Raw genomic sequence first — 13,599 nt, 5'->3', positions numbered from 1 at the left:
TCCTCCGCTTTCCTCCTCGTGCTCTCTTCGCTCTCGCCGCTTGTCTCATCCCCCCACTGGGCTCCGCGTTCGCTCTCATCTTTCGCTGTGCCCGTTCGCTCGGTTGCGAGGTAGGTCGTCGGCGCCGACATTCGCCGCAGGAACGGGCGCCGAAGTACCATGCATGAATGCACAGAAACATAGACAGCGCTTTGCGATTCGTTCACGTATAGCAGGAATATTTTGCGCGTTAATTGTTCAAAAAAGTGGCATTGCAGGGCAGTATATTATCCCTTCACGGCAGTCAGTGCGTTTAATTGCCAAACCATTGGCCTAAATCACCCACAGAGAAGTACCGCGGACGGTCCATACACACTAAGGTGGCGACGGTACTGCCACCTATAGCCTAATCTCGCTGCCAATGTGAACTGCACTTAAAAGTAGGAACGTATTCTGGGACGATCACTTTCGGCGATACTATCACCTCGGCCATCACGCGCGCGCTGAGCGGCTAGTTGAATGCTCCGGATGAGCTGATTGGTTGGTCGAGCACTACGTGACGCGAAGGTGATACTATCACTGAAGTGATCGTCTGAGAACTTGACTTACATGGTCATACGTTAACGTTGCTCTACTTGTATGCTTTAGGATAAAACCTCTATCGTCGCTCTGCCCGTCTACGCGGTTTCAATCTAGGAAATGGTTTAGAGTTCGTTGCAACTGTGAATTTTGCAAGGGGTGACGAAGAGCGTCTTCAGTAGCCCGCAACTTTTAAACAAGCACATTGTGGAAGATGAAAGATTCTAAAATTTACCTTCTTTTACCTTCTTGTTCAAATTCACAGCCAGTGATGTTACGAAGCACGTAACGCGTATGGATGCGTGCGAATGTGCTTCAAACGCACCATATAAGATGGACGCGCTTTCCGTGCCAGCTGATGCAGTCCGAATGACCGCGTTATAATTTTGATTTCGGATATGCTGAGAGGGTGTTGTCACATGAGGTGGCAAGGAGGGAGAGGTGCGGCGCGGCGAGGACCGGCGGCGTCAGCCTCAGTTGAAGTTTCGCCAGAGCATGCGCCATATATAGTGTCCCTGCATATGCTCCCTGCGGGAGCATATGCAGCACCACGGAGGAAGGAAACTCAGGAGAGGCCATGACGTCAGTCTTTCTGAAGCTAAAGTGAAGCCGGAAGTTGGCGTTGCTCATAGCGTTGCTCCGCCTATCGGGCCAGCTCTCCTCTCTTATTTACATTTCTCGCGAAACCACGCCGCGCTGCGCGCAACCGTGGTGCTCGGACGCGCGCGCTCCGCCGCGATACTAAACAATCGTTAGCACGTTAGCATGATTCCGCCAAAGTTGGCAACATTTCCCGCGGATATTCCTTCGTCCGTTGCCATTGCCGTGGCGCGGTACATTGCGTACAGCGTTGCATGCGCGTTCATTTCACGAACTTTAGTTCCTCGTGTCCCACCTGGCCACAGCAACATCCGGGGGAGCACGGTCCAGCTAACGCAGCGCAACAAAACACGGAGACCAACGCGAACCTGGCCCGCACAGCGCCTTTGCCACGGTACGAAACCTAGTGAGCAACACGTGTGAGCGCAGAGAACCAAAACAAAGCCGCCATTGTGGACCGAAAGGCGTGGCTGCCACGGCAAAGAAATAAAAAAGCAGGAAAAATGAGGAGAACCTACTACGTCATTTCCTCCACACTTTTCTCCTAGCGCGCGGAGGGGGTAGGGCCTCTCCTCAGTTTCCTTCCTCCATGATACACAGGGACACTAGTGCGTCATCGCGCCATCTGCTTCCCGGATATGTCTCTCCCGCTTGTCCTTCCCTTTTCATTGACATAATTTATGTGAGCAGAGACAGCGCCAGTGGACATTACGTAATATGCGTACGCAGGTGCCACTGTGAAGGCGTTTTGGTTGTTTCTTGAAAGCAGGTGTTGGCGAAACAGTTTGGAAACGATAGTTTTCGTAAAGGTTTTTATTCAGCCGGAAAGTGCAAACGGAGAAAAATTTGACCGTCATAGATTTCAGGACACGCTACTTTATTTTAAGACCCAAAACAACTAATCAAAGCGCCCTGCTTCATAGGATGGACCCTGCTCTGCGGCAACTGCTTCCAAGTCTTCAAGCGCTTTGTGTTTCAGCTTTGTAGAGCAGCCGCCCTTGTCTGCTGGAGCAGACAAAAAAGGACACGGCAGCCAGAATTGTGCCTTTCGTTTTTAGTTTCTTTCTTTAACTTTGCGGTCTGCAGTACTCTCGGTGGAAGGTCTCCCATGATAAAAACGCGCGAAAAACTAACTTCCTATCATTGTTGATACAGTGTTCACTGTCTGCGGCGTGAGTGTGCATCACCGTCTTAAGAAGAGAATTCATTTCCTTCTTTTCTACGGCGCAGATTAGAACCAAACTTGGTGATGAGCTTCTTTATACGTCTAGAAATAAAAAAGTAAAAAATATAAAAAATCGTTTTTTAGCTAAAATCGCGATTTTAGCTCCGTCATCATCATCATCATCAGCCTGGTTACGCCCACTGCAGGGCAAAGGCCTCTCCCACACTTCTCCAACTACCCCGGTCATGTACTAATTGTGGCCATGTTGTCCCTGCAAACTTCTTAATCTCATCCGCCCACCTCATTTTCGGCCGCCCCCTGCTACGCTTCCCTTCCCTTGGAATCCAGTCCGTAACCCTTAATGACCATCGGTTATCTTCCCTCCTCATTACATGTCCTGCCAATGCCCATTTCTTTTTCTTGATTTCAACTAAGATGTCGTTAACTCGCGTTTTTTCCCTCACCCAATCTGCTCTTATCCTGAGGCTTACGAAAAGGGTTCTACTTAAATTGAGGACGACGCAACGAGCTATGGAAAGAAGAATGATAGGTGTAACGTTAAGGGATAAGAAAAGAGCAGATTAGCTCCGTATCCCCCCTTAATCCCAGGCAGCGCAAGGACTTACGAGGTTGCCCAGCGGACGTGGAATTGGAGATATTTGAACATCCTCAGGTCGTCCTAGAAATGTCCTCAACTGATCCTACCTGGATCCATTTGTCCGTACAAATCACATACATGGGCACGGGCACGGGCAATCTTTGGGCACGGCGCCAGCGCCTTCTCTGCAATCATTTAGGTATGCGTGTACAGGACGCGACCACATCCGTTTGCGTTAGACTTGAATATCATTACATACCGGTGCTATGCCATGGAATTGTTTGTGTAAATGTCACTGCTGAACTACTTGTCATATATATGTGTCATGTACTCATCGCAATGCAGTGTATAACGTACTCCATTGCCTTAGCAAAATAGCGCGACATAAACAGGAAAATGCGTATATTACTAGCATCAGTAATATATGTTTTGCAGAAAAATCGAGCAACATTTTCGAAAATACATTTTGCGTTCGCGCTGTAACACAGTTTAGTCTGGTTTTTATTATTATTCGCGGACAAGTCTTGACTGACCACGCCTTGACAGGATTATAATAGGAGATCTGGTCACTTCTGGGTTACGTGTGTGTTGGGCCCTTCGTTTTCAGGTGGAATCCTCTAATTATACATGTTTTTAATGCCGAACAAAATTTATGAAAATGGGGTTACTGAACGCGACTTCTATACCCGACTTTCGCCCTTCTGTAAAGGATAATAATTAATGAAGATGTTACGTAGCTAATGAGTGCTGCCTACGTTTTGTAATCAGGTGGTGAAGATGTTAGTATGATTGTTATAAATGTATGGATACGGCATATGCCGCGTTTTCGCTTAACACTAAAGCGAAAGCTGGTATATATAACAGTATAGCTTCAGCACGTGCCGGCCTTCACTGGCCTCTTTTTTTTTAATAGCCGCGTTAAATGAATACCACGTCGCATAATGTAAACGTCGGTAATGCGCTAGGAAGCAAACTATCGCAGCGCAGATGTTACTGTGCCATTGCTAGTGGTAGCTATGACGTTGAGGTGTGATGCTTGCCTATAACTATACTTTAGGCTCAAAGACGTGTGACTGATTCGTCTAGTTGGTGCACCAGTAGCTTTTTGCTGCAAGAGAGTGTATACGCGTCCCAATAAAACAGGACGACATGCAGCAGGCAAGGACGAAAAGTCCGACAGGTCTATAAGATGCATGGACATAGAAATGCTCACAGTGCATATATGTTAGTCAACGAGCGTTTGCAATACATATATATATATATATAAGGAAAAGCATCACATCTCCTGCGAAACGCACCCTCGTGCACCAGCTTTCTTATATATATGTTTTTTTTTTCTGCCGTATCGAAAAAGCGCAGAGAACAATGCAAAGAAGGAATCAACAAAGCCGCGTGTCTGTTTGTTGTTTTTGTTAATGTGGTTTCTTTACAGTATACCAATAATGCGTGACAACGAGCATTTGGGGAGGTGAGTCGGTCTCATAATTTGCCAGCAGCTCTCTTCGCCATATGTTACATGTTCGCGTGTATCATTTCGCTTGTTTAAAGAAGGCTAATTATGTAAAAAGAAAAACCGTTGTTCGTGTTAATTGTTCTTTAAAGATTAACCAGAGAAAATCTCTAAATTTGGACAACCGGGAAACGAAACCGTGATTTCGCGCCGGGTTTCTCTTTTTAGAAATAGCACCCAATTCTTACGCCACCATACCCCCCCCCCCCCCACCCCCCCGGCCCATTTCTAGAAATATTAAACCCAGAAACGATGGACCCTAATTATATGTGACTTCCTTCTGCATAAACGAGAAGAAAGGGGGTTAACCGAGGGGCCCGATTTTTATTAGTCATCTCATAAGAAGCCAACAAACACTGACACCAAGGACAACATATGGGAAATTACTTGTGCTTAATAAATGAAATAAGGAAACGATAAATTAATGGATTAAAGTGGACCTGCGGCATGTTGTTTTTTCATCCACTTTAATTACCATTAATTCATCGTTTCCTTATTTCATTTATTAAGCACATGTAATTTCCCCTAAGTGGCTTCTTATGAGATTCCTTCTGCATATGGTATTTCTGTTATCGTTGCCAAGAAATCTCATATATATATATATATATATATATATATATATATATATATATATATATATATGTGTGTGTGTGTGTGTGTGTGTGTGTGTGTGTGTGTGTGTGTGTGTGTGTGTGTGTGTGTGTGTGTGTGTGTGTGTGTGTGTGTGTGTGTTGTTACAAAGAGCCACTGCAATTGAAACGCGTGAAGCGAGAGTGGAGAAAAAGGAGGGCGACGTTGTTGCTCCTACGACTTTCACGGTCCTTGTGCCTCTGTGATCATTAAAACACCCCCTGAAACCCCTCTCCAGAGCCCGTAACAGATTGGCGGAGGTGACGGGGTGGCCGGCAAGGCGTGCGTGGTGGCCGTGGCGTATAGAGAACGGGCGGTCGAAAAGCTGCGAAGACGTGTGCAGGGGATCTGGCTCGTAACAAGGGCGGTGTAGCTGCAAAAGTGCGAGCCGTATAGCACACCGGAAGAGGTCGAGACTCGTGCGACAGCTCGGAGTAGCCAGGCCTCTCAGAAGGCATTGAATGGATAGTATGTCGCTCCTTCGGTGGGGACGGTATAGCAGTGGCGTAGCTAGGTCGTCTGGCACCCGGGGCCCATAGGTCTTCTGTGAACCCCCCTCCTACCGGGGGGAGGCGAGGAAGGCGAGGATATCGACAATTTCCGGGTGTCTTCAGACGCATATGACACCCCCCCCCCCCCCCTCTGGCCCCTTGCAACCGGGTGCCACGCCCCCCCCCCCCCCCCCCCCCTTTGCTACGCCACTGGACGGTATCCATGCCGACGTTCGTCGAGAGAAACGCGACGAGCGAAAACGGCGCCCGTAATTGGAGGGTGGTCGATGTGAGTACCCAGATCGTGGTGTTCCTCGGTATTCATCGACGACGTCTGCTGCGTTAATTGCCATGGCTGCCACATGGGGCCGAAGCGGCCGGCGTTCGCGTGCGTTCTGTTTCTCATGCATAGCCGTCCTGAAAGCCACCGGGGCAATATGAGAGACTCGCTCACGTCGTAGTAATTCTTCCCTTACAGTCTGCCGTATTGTCGACGAGAGGCCAGTATAGGCGTGTCATATCACATGTACGCCGCACATATCCAATAATCTCGTATGATCATATGGGAACAAGAAGAAAGAAGGTTAACCGAGGTGCCCGATTTTTTATTAATCATGTAACGAGAAGCCAACAAACAAGGACACCAAAGAAAACATAGGGGAAATTACTTATACTTACTAATTGAATAAAAAAATGATAAATTAATGGCAAATGAACGTGGATGAAAAAACAACTTGCCGCAGGTGGCGAATGACCCACGTCTTCGCATTACGCGTGGGATGCTCTTCTTTTTCCTTTCTTTTTTTTTCAAAAGTTTTTTTTCGAATACACGAGCATTTCGGAGAAATATTAAATTTCAGTTTATCATAAGCTAAATTGGCGGTATAAATGTGTACAAAATTGATTTATGTGGTGATCGCGTGTTTTTACGCTATTTGTATTTACTTGCGTTGTGTATTTTGCAGCGCAAGTGCTTGTGTTCTGCGTTTTCGGCCATTCGAAATATTTGACTTTATATATGCCTATGTGCACTGAACTCACGCACAAAACTTTGCGATTCATTAAATGTTGGACTGTGTTGTTTTTATACATATAGTGTTCTACTGAGTGTCGTATATTGTGACATTATTCTCCGTTTTTGTGCATATTTGCTTCCTTTGCTAAGTGACAAGGAGTATAGCCAGTGCCGTCATAAAGGCGCCAACCTCTCCTGTTAATGATTTCAATAAAAAATAATAATAAAAAAAAGCTTCGTTATTATCCGTGGCAAGATGCGAAGGTTCACGTCACATGTTGCAGTCTCGCATTCGCGCCAGTCACGTGCAGTTAATTTGAGGTACTCACAAGTTAAGTTTTAAGTTATACGATAGGCTTCACAATAATTTTATGCACAGTGCGTGTCCACTGATCCGGACGGTTATAATTGCCTTTCGCATTTTCGGACAAAGACTTATCGATCGCGATTGCGAGCGGTTCCGACGGGGAAAAAAATTACTCGTACTCCAAGTTCCCGAATGCAGGTTTCGCATTAAGTCTCGGCCGCGGACAAAGAGCAACGTTGTGGCATGGAAAGAGAGAAGAAGAAAAAAAAGAAAATAATAATGCGCCGACGCAGGTCAGCCGAACGATTATTTCTCGATCAAGCGAGTTCACCTTTACGCGGCCAGCTGTCATTACTTTCCCGATTCATTTCTCTTACCCGATATTTTTGTTTCGAGCGTTAACCTCCCGAAGCGACTCGGGGGCTGAGAGTATATTGGAGGGCCGCGGATAAATTTCGGCCACCACGAATGGGGCGATCCCTTTGACGTGCACCTATCAATCTAGACGCATGAACGCGTGTTCGCATTTCGCGCTCGTCGAAATGCGGCCGCCGGCAGCCTGCGGGCGAAAGGAAGAAGGAAAGTAATGGAATGAACACGTACGTTTACGGGGCTCACATCTACGAAACGCGCATCTTACCGCTCCTGACTCGTCGTGTAAGGGAAACTGCTTGAAAATCCGTCGTCTCACTCCCCCCCCCCCCCCCCCCCCCAAAAAAAAAAAAAAATATATGCGAAGAAATATGCGCCCCTTTCTATTTTTGTTTCTATTTTTTTTTTCACCGCCGTCGGAGAGCTCGAGACGTGATTCGTTTAATTAATTCATATCGTGCTTCACACCCACCCGCATCTGCGAAAAAGGCTCGGTGCAATGCTGTCATATCGAATCGTTTCTCACATCGCCTTCCTCCTTTCCGAAAAAAAAGAAAAAAAAAAAGAGAGCGATCGACAACCTAAAACCACGGTGTCTCGTCTCAGACGACGACTATATCACTTGTATACCGTCGGGATTGAAGGTATTAAAACAAATATGTGTTTTTACACGCGAATAAACTCAAGGTAGCGGAGATGAATGATGAAAGTATATAGAGATCGAGATATAGCATTACGATTATCGAGCAACCATTATTTCACGCCCTTAGTGCGGATCTTACACCGAAAGGTTGGCGCATTGTCGCCGCACAGCAGAAGACGCGTCATCAATCTCCTATAGTTCCTCATTATACTGTATTGATTGCGGGCATGGTAAATGTCGATACCGCGCGATACTTGCAAACAATGGAACGGATCGCCGTGCGTATGCAGAGGGCGGTGTCCACACTTTCGTCGCGAGAACGTGCCCCATATTGGGGTGAGATAAATCGTACAATGCGTTCGCACCGCCCAGTATGAAAGCGGGGTTGCCTCACTGCAATTGACGATAAGTAAATATAATTATTAATATTATTATTATTTGTTTTGAACACATATACACATATACACAGGTATCAGGAAAGGGAAAGCGAGTACCAGGCTGGCAACTGCCACCGGAAGGGGCACAACGCCTGGCTACTCCTCTGAAGGGAGGTGACAGCAACACAGAAATGGAAGATAGGAAGGAGGATCGCTGCGCAGTGTGCAAAGCAGCCTGGCACCCTAACAACGATTAGTGGAAGAAGCCATTCAATGTAATTATTTACGTGCTAATCGCCATAAATATCATCTTCTGCAGCGGATAAGCTTGATAATTAATGAATATGTTAACAAAGAAACATATTCACTTGCTGTCAAGAAGCGGGCGTGCGAATCGGGAAGCATTTAAATGCAATATTATGCGTTTACCGACCATATAGTATATCAGGAGCGTACGTACGTATCACGATATGACTATTCAGTTGGAGCTACATTAAGAAACATACGTCGCACCTAAATATGATTATTTGTACGTTTATTATACACGAAGCCTCGGGTCACTGTTACGCGCGTCTGCAACCAAAATGTGCGTGTATAGTTGACATGATAACAACGTTGCAAAAACCATGCGCGCCAACCGTCACATAAATTTCTGTAAAAATTGGTTTGGTGCAAAAAAAATTTTTTTTTTGCGTAAATATTTAGTTGTGTTTGAAGCATTCATAACCTCACAAGTACCTGCAGTTAGACTCTCAGATCTGTTCTTATCTGCTGAATTAAATTCGAGCGTGCCTGACAGAGGCATTCGCATTCTTTTAGCCCGCATATACTCCGCATTTTAATGCGACGAAAACACGCGTTGCCGCTGTCAACCTAATCTAATCAAATTCAGCTTCGACCGACTTCAAGTTCTCGAAAATGCGCGCAGTTATTATATCTGACAGCGCCTAAATGCAAACACAAGGCTGCCCGAGAATTGTAGGTTGGGCTTACCTGCACAGCGTTGGAGTAATGCGTGCGGCTTACTCCGTCTGGTTTCCCCAAAGCGCCGTTCTGGGTTTCACTCGTGATCCGTACGCAATGAGGAAACTTTGCACACTCTAGGTGGGCAGCTTGTGACTGGTTGCTCTTTTCGGCACTGGAAGTGTGTTTTGGAAAACAAAGAACCACGCACACACACCGCTGACAACATCCTCGGAAACGAGTTTTGTGGTGAAGAGTACCCGAAGGCGACAACGAAAGGCAGACTGTGTCGCCATCTGGTTTACGGAAGCGCGGCACACAAAGTTAAATAAATAGGTTAGTTGAATGAATGCATTGATACCCTTCGGAATTATCTCCGTATTAACGTCCGCGTAGTCTTACGAGTGTTGTTTGATAGTATTGTGAAACGTATACATTGTATTTACTCAAAGAGCGCATGAAGTATTATTTTATTTGTGGCTCTGTAGACTCATTTTATTCCATTATAGTATGTCTATTTGGTTCGTTCTAGTGGAAAGTAATAACAGCTACGAGAAAAGTAAATTTGTGACCTGCCGGCTGACATAATTTTTTTTTTCATTCAATGCTAAATTATGTCGATGCTGGCGACGTGCCACGGCGGTTTGTCGAAGCTTCGTCGGCGTCTCTCGTAAGGGTTTCTGGGAATGTCAACAAGCCTGTGCGTGCGTGCGTGAGTCATTGCGTGAGCACGTTTTTTGTTGTCAGCGCCGTATATTTGTCATTTTTCCGCCTCGACGCTCTGGTGATCGACCTTGTTCTGTGCCGTGACCGAACGAGCCATATGGAGGTGCCGCTGAGACCACGTTGACTGACTGCGCCCGGCGAGGCATCGTGACCGCGTCCGTGTCGACCCCCTCTCAACGAAAAAAAAAAGAGCGTAAGCGACCCATTAGCATCACACCGTCTATTTAAAAATGTCCGCCGCAGCGTGCTGTGCACGCGCGCTTTGTTGTCGCAAATGAGCTTGCTCGCTTTGTCGTCACGTGCGCAGCAACCTCATTTGACGAAGCCGCGCAGTCTTATCGGAAGGGATAGCTGGGCGGAGCATTCCTCGCGCGTAGTGTCTTATCGGCGAGCATCGCCAAGCTAGGGTACCAGGCTGCTTTGCACACTGCGCAGCGTTTCGTTTTACGTGCGCTACCCGCAGCCGATAAATGTGTTCGGCCGCGAATTCGACCCATAGCACTGAGTTAAATACCAGACCGTCTTCTGTGCCGCCGTCACTTGTGTGTTGTAAATTTCTGCAACCTGCGACTTTTCTGGAACATTTGCTCTAATGTTGGTTGTTGCGTGTTAGTAGGGTGCATCACCGCCTCAGGGGCAGTTCCGATCCGGTGCTCGACCATCCGGGCTAGCGGAACATGCGTTTAGAACAGACTCTACTCCTATGTACTACCTGCGATGTCAAAAGCTTAAAATATTACCCGAGGAAACGAGTTTTTATGGTACGCAGCGGTGAAGTCGCTGCCTTTGCGTGCTCCGTAGTAGGTCGGGGTTGGTCGTCGCATCTTGCACTCGTATAACTGCTGGCTTCACCTACCACCGTGATTGCGAGATCTCCGAGCGAGAAAAAAAAAGAGAAACTCTTCTGTTCGCAGCGTCCGCCGTGTTGAATACACCAAACACACGGCGTCGGCGAGGTCGATAGCTCCCACGGTCCGCCGTTCCGCTACGGTGCTACGCTACGCACCTGTAGCGCGTAACCGCGAGACCCGGATGTCCGCATGATCTCGGCACTATTCTTGACGCCAGCTGCATAACTCACCGGCCGCCAACGCTCCATTCGGGGCGCGCGCAGTTTGCGTGCCTGCTTCGTTTGTTTGCGTGCTCGTTTCCTTTTGTTGTTTGAAATCGCGTGCATCGACCGCCGAGGTGTGGCTCGGTGGCTTTGCACGGGCGTGTAGCAAGAGATATGCCGCGCGCTCTTTTGAGCGATGCGAGAGATTGCGGCGTGAAAAAGTGGCGGGGTGGAGCTTGCAAGCGCTCGCTTGTCGGCTGCGATTGGCGCGTAGCTGCTTGTTTTCTCGCGTCTGTCTTGCGCAAAGGCGCCCGGCTCGGGAGCGCGAGTAATAATATCGGTGCACAGCTGCACTGGGCTGTCTCTGCACAGCTGTCTTGGGCGCGCACTCGAAACTAAATGTGCGGGGCTTTTGCGTGTAGTCCCGCTTGCCGTTGTGTATCCTTTTCAGCGTCACGGAGTCGTTCTGATAACTAGTCTGTGTGCCTGCACTGTTGTATACACTCACAAATTTATCCAAGAGCATTCTACAGGTTTACAAGAAACGCTGTGCAAGCCAAGCAGATGTTACGTTTGCACATGCCTTATGCGTCTTCACGGGCATTACGCGCCGTGAGAGTATGTCAACAAAAATTCACTAATAAACTTTTTAATTACGAACTTTAGCACACATGTGTAATTATGGAGCCAGTATGTGCTTACAGATGGGGCAGGGAAGGTCGAACACAGCACTTTGAAGGAACGCTTACGTAAAAGGCAGTGCCAGCACATTGGCCTTTGTTTTTCCACAAAGCTTTCGATGCAGTCTGGTGTGCAAAATTGTGTGCAATACTTATGTCGCATATCTTGGGGCCGTATATATTAAAACTGAGGATAGCCAAAGCATTTCTGTTGAATGTGCATTCCTTGAGCACTTATTGGCTTCAATTCCACAATCACATGGCATCAAGGTCTAAGGCTAACAATGTAAATCATGAGTCGTAGTATGTGTTTCATAAGGGCAAAGCTTTTGCAAATAATATTTGCCAAAGAGCATATTTCTCTTTAAAAGCATCATTTGTGTAGCTCGCAAAGTGTGCTTAGTGTGATTGGTGTAATGTTAGAAGCAAGAGCATGTTGCTGGGCTAGTTTGTTTGTACTTACAGGATTCAAAAAGTGCATGTCGCAACAACATGTCACAGGACGAAAGAAGACAGACGCAGGGCCAAGCACCCGTCCCATATCCATTTTCTTTCGTACTATCTCAAGCAGAGCGCTTCTTGAAACTTGCAATTGAGAGAGAGAAAGACATCATAAAGATAGGAAAACAAAATGTGGCCTGAATCCTAACAAACACCTAAAAAGTGTATTCATTATAAAAACATTTTTGCTTGCACAAACGTGGCGAGTGTTGGCAACGTGGCAAACGTAAGTGTTGACATTAAGCCAACACTTGTGACAGTGGCTCAGTGTGCTAGAAAATGGGATATTTAACATTTCTCTCTTACATTTTACATTGTTAACATATTTTTTCACGTGCCTAGAGCTGGCAGTGTTATAGTTTACGGAATGAAAATTAAGAGTAGTAGTCCGTGCCTGCAATGATGCACAGGAAAGTGTCACACTTTCGGCAATGAATCAGCATGCTCAAGTTGCATCGAGTTTTCAGCCACTCTGTGGAGATTCCACAGGCATTGGCCAGTGATTGCTGTCATCAAATCTGGAGTTCGCCGGCATTGGCCTTGAAGTGTGCAAGCCTCAGCGATGAACGGATGAACAAATATTAAGAGTTTCCTAATTGAAATGATGTGGTGGCAGATGTCACGAAGATCATAACTTTTACCTTTCTTCTGCGCCGAGTTTCATTCTTTAAGACACCCGGTTTGTGCTAACAACTCATTAATCCCGAAAGAAATTTATTGCCCCAAATTATATTCTTTATGTTCCTTACTCTTGCACCAGCAGTAATCTTTTTTTTTTTTTACCATTCTCCACCACAGATTAGGTAAGCTTTCCTTTACTGTCCCTAAAATCCCAGTGCCTAGCATAGAGTTTCTACATCCTCATTGATCTCTGGATGGATACTGCGATATGTTAACAAAATACATGGTTTCCACATTATTTCCACGTGCTATGCATAGTACTATTGTCATCATCGGCAAATTTCCTCCTATAACACCTTCAGTGCTGTGATTGCTACTCTAGTTGTTCCAAACTGCTCCAAAAGGAAACCTTGCTGCATCCTGCTGCATTTTCCTTAATGTGTGTTAAAGCAGCGGCAAAATTTGTTTTCTGCTACTTTCTAAAACTACCGTATAGACTCGTGTAAGGGCCGCATGCATGTAATGGCTGCACTCCGAACTTGGCAGCCCAAAATTTGGAAAAAAACATTCCAGCGGAGAAGCAATCGCAATCGTTGAGCAATGCTGCTCGCGTGCATTGGTGAATTTTGGCGCGCTGCATACTTCTGCATGTCGCTACTAGGTGGCGAGAGCTGCGCGTCGATCTCTGATGCAGTGGCCTCAACATTCTCAAGCACATTACAGTTAAACATTGCAGTAGGAGGGAGCTTAGGACTTGCCCTTCAGTACCATGTCATTTTTTTATTGCG

Source organism: Dermacentor andersoni, unplaced genomic scaffold, assembly GCF_023375885.2.
Source record: "Dermacentor andersoni unplaced genomic scaffold, qqDerAnde1_hic_scaffold ctg00000039.1, whole genome shotgun sequence".
Taxonomy (NCBI): Eukaryota; Metazoa; Arthropoda; class Arachnida; order Ixodida; family Ixodidae; genus Dermacentor; species Dermacentor andersoni.
The sequence above is the reverse complement of the archived record's forward strand: the minus strand, read 5'-3'. Positions refer to the sequence as shown.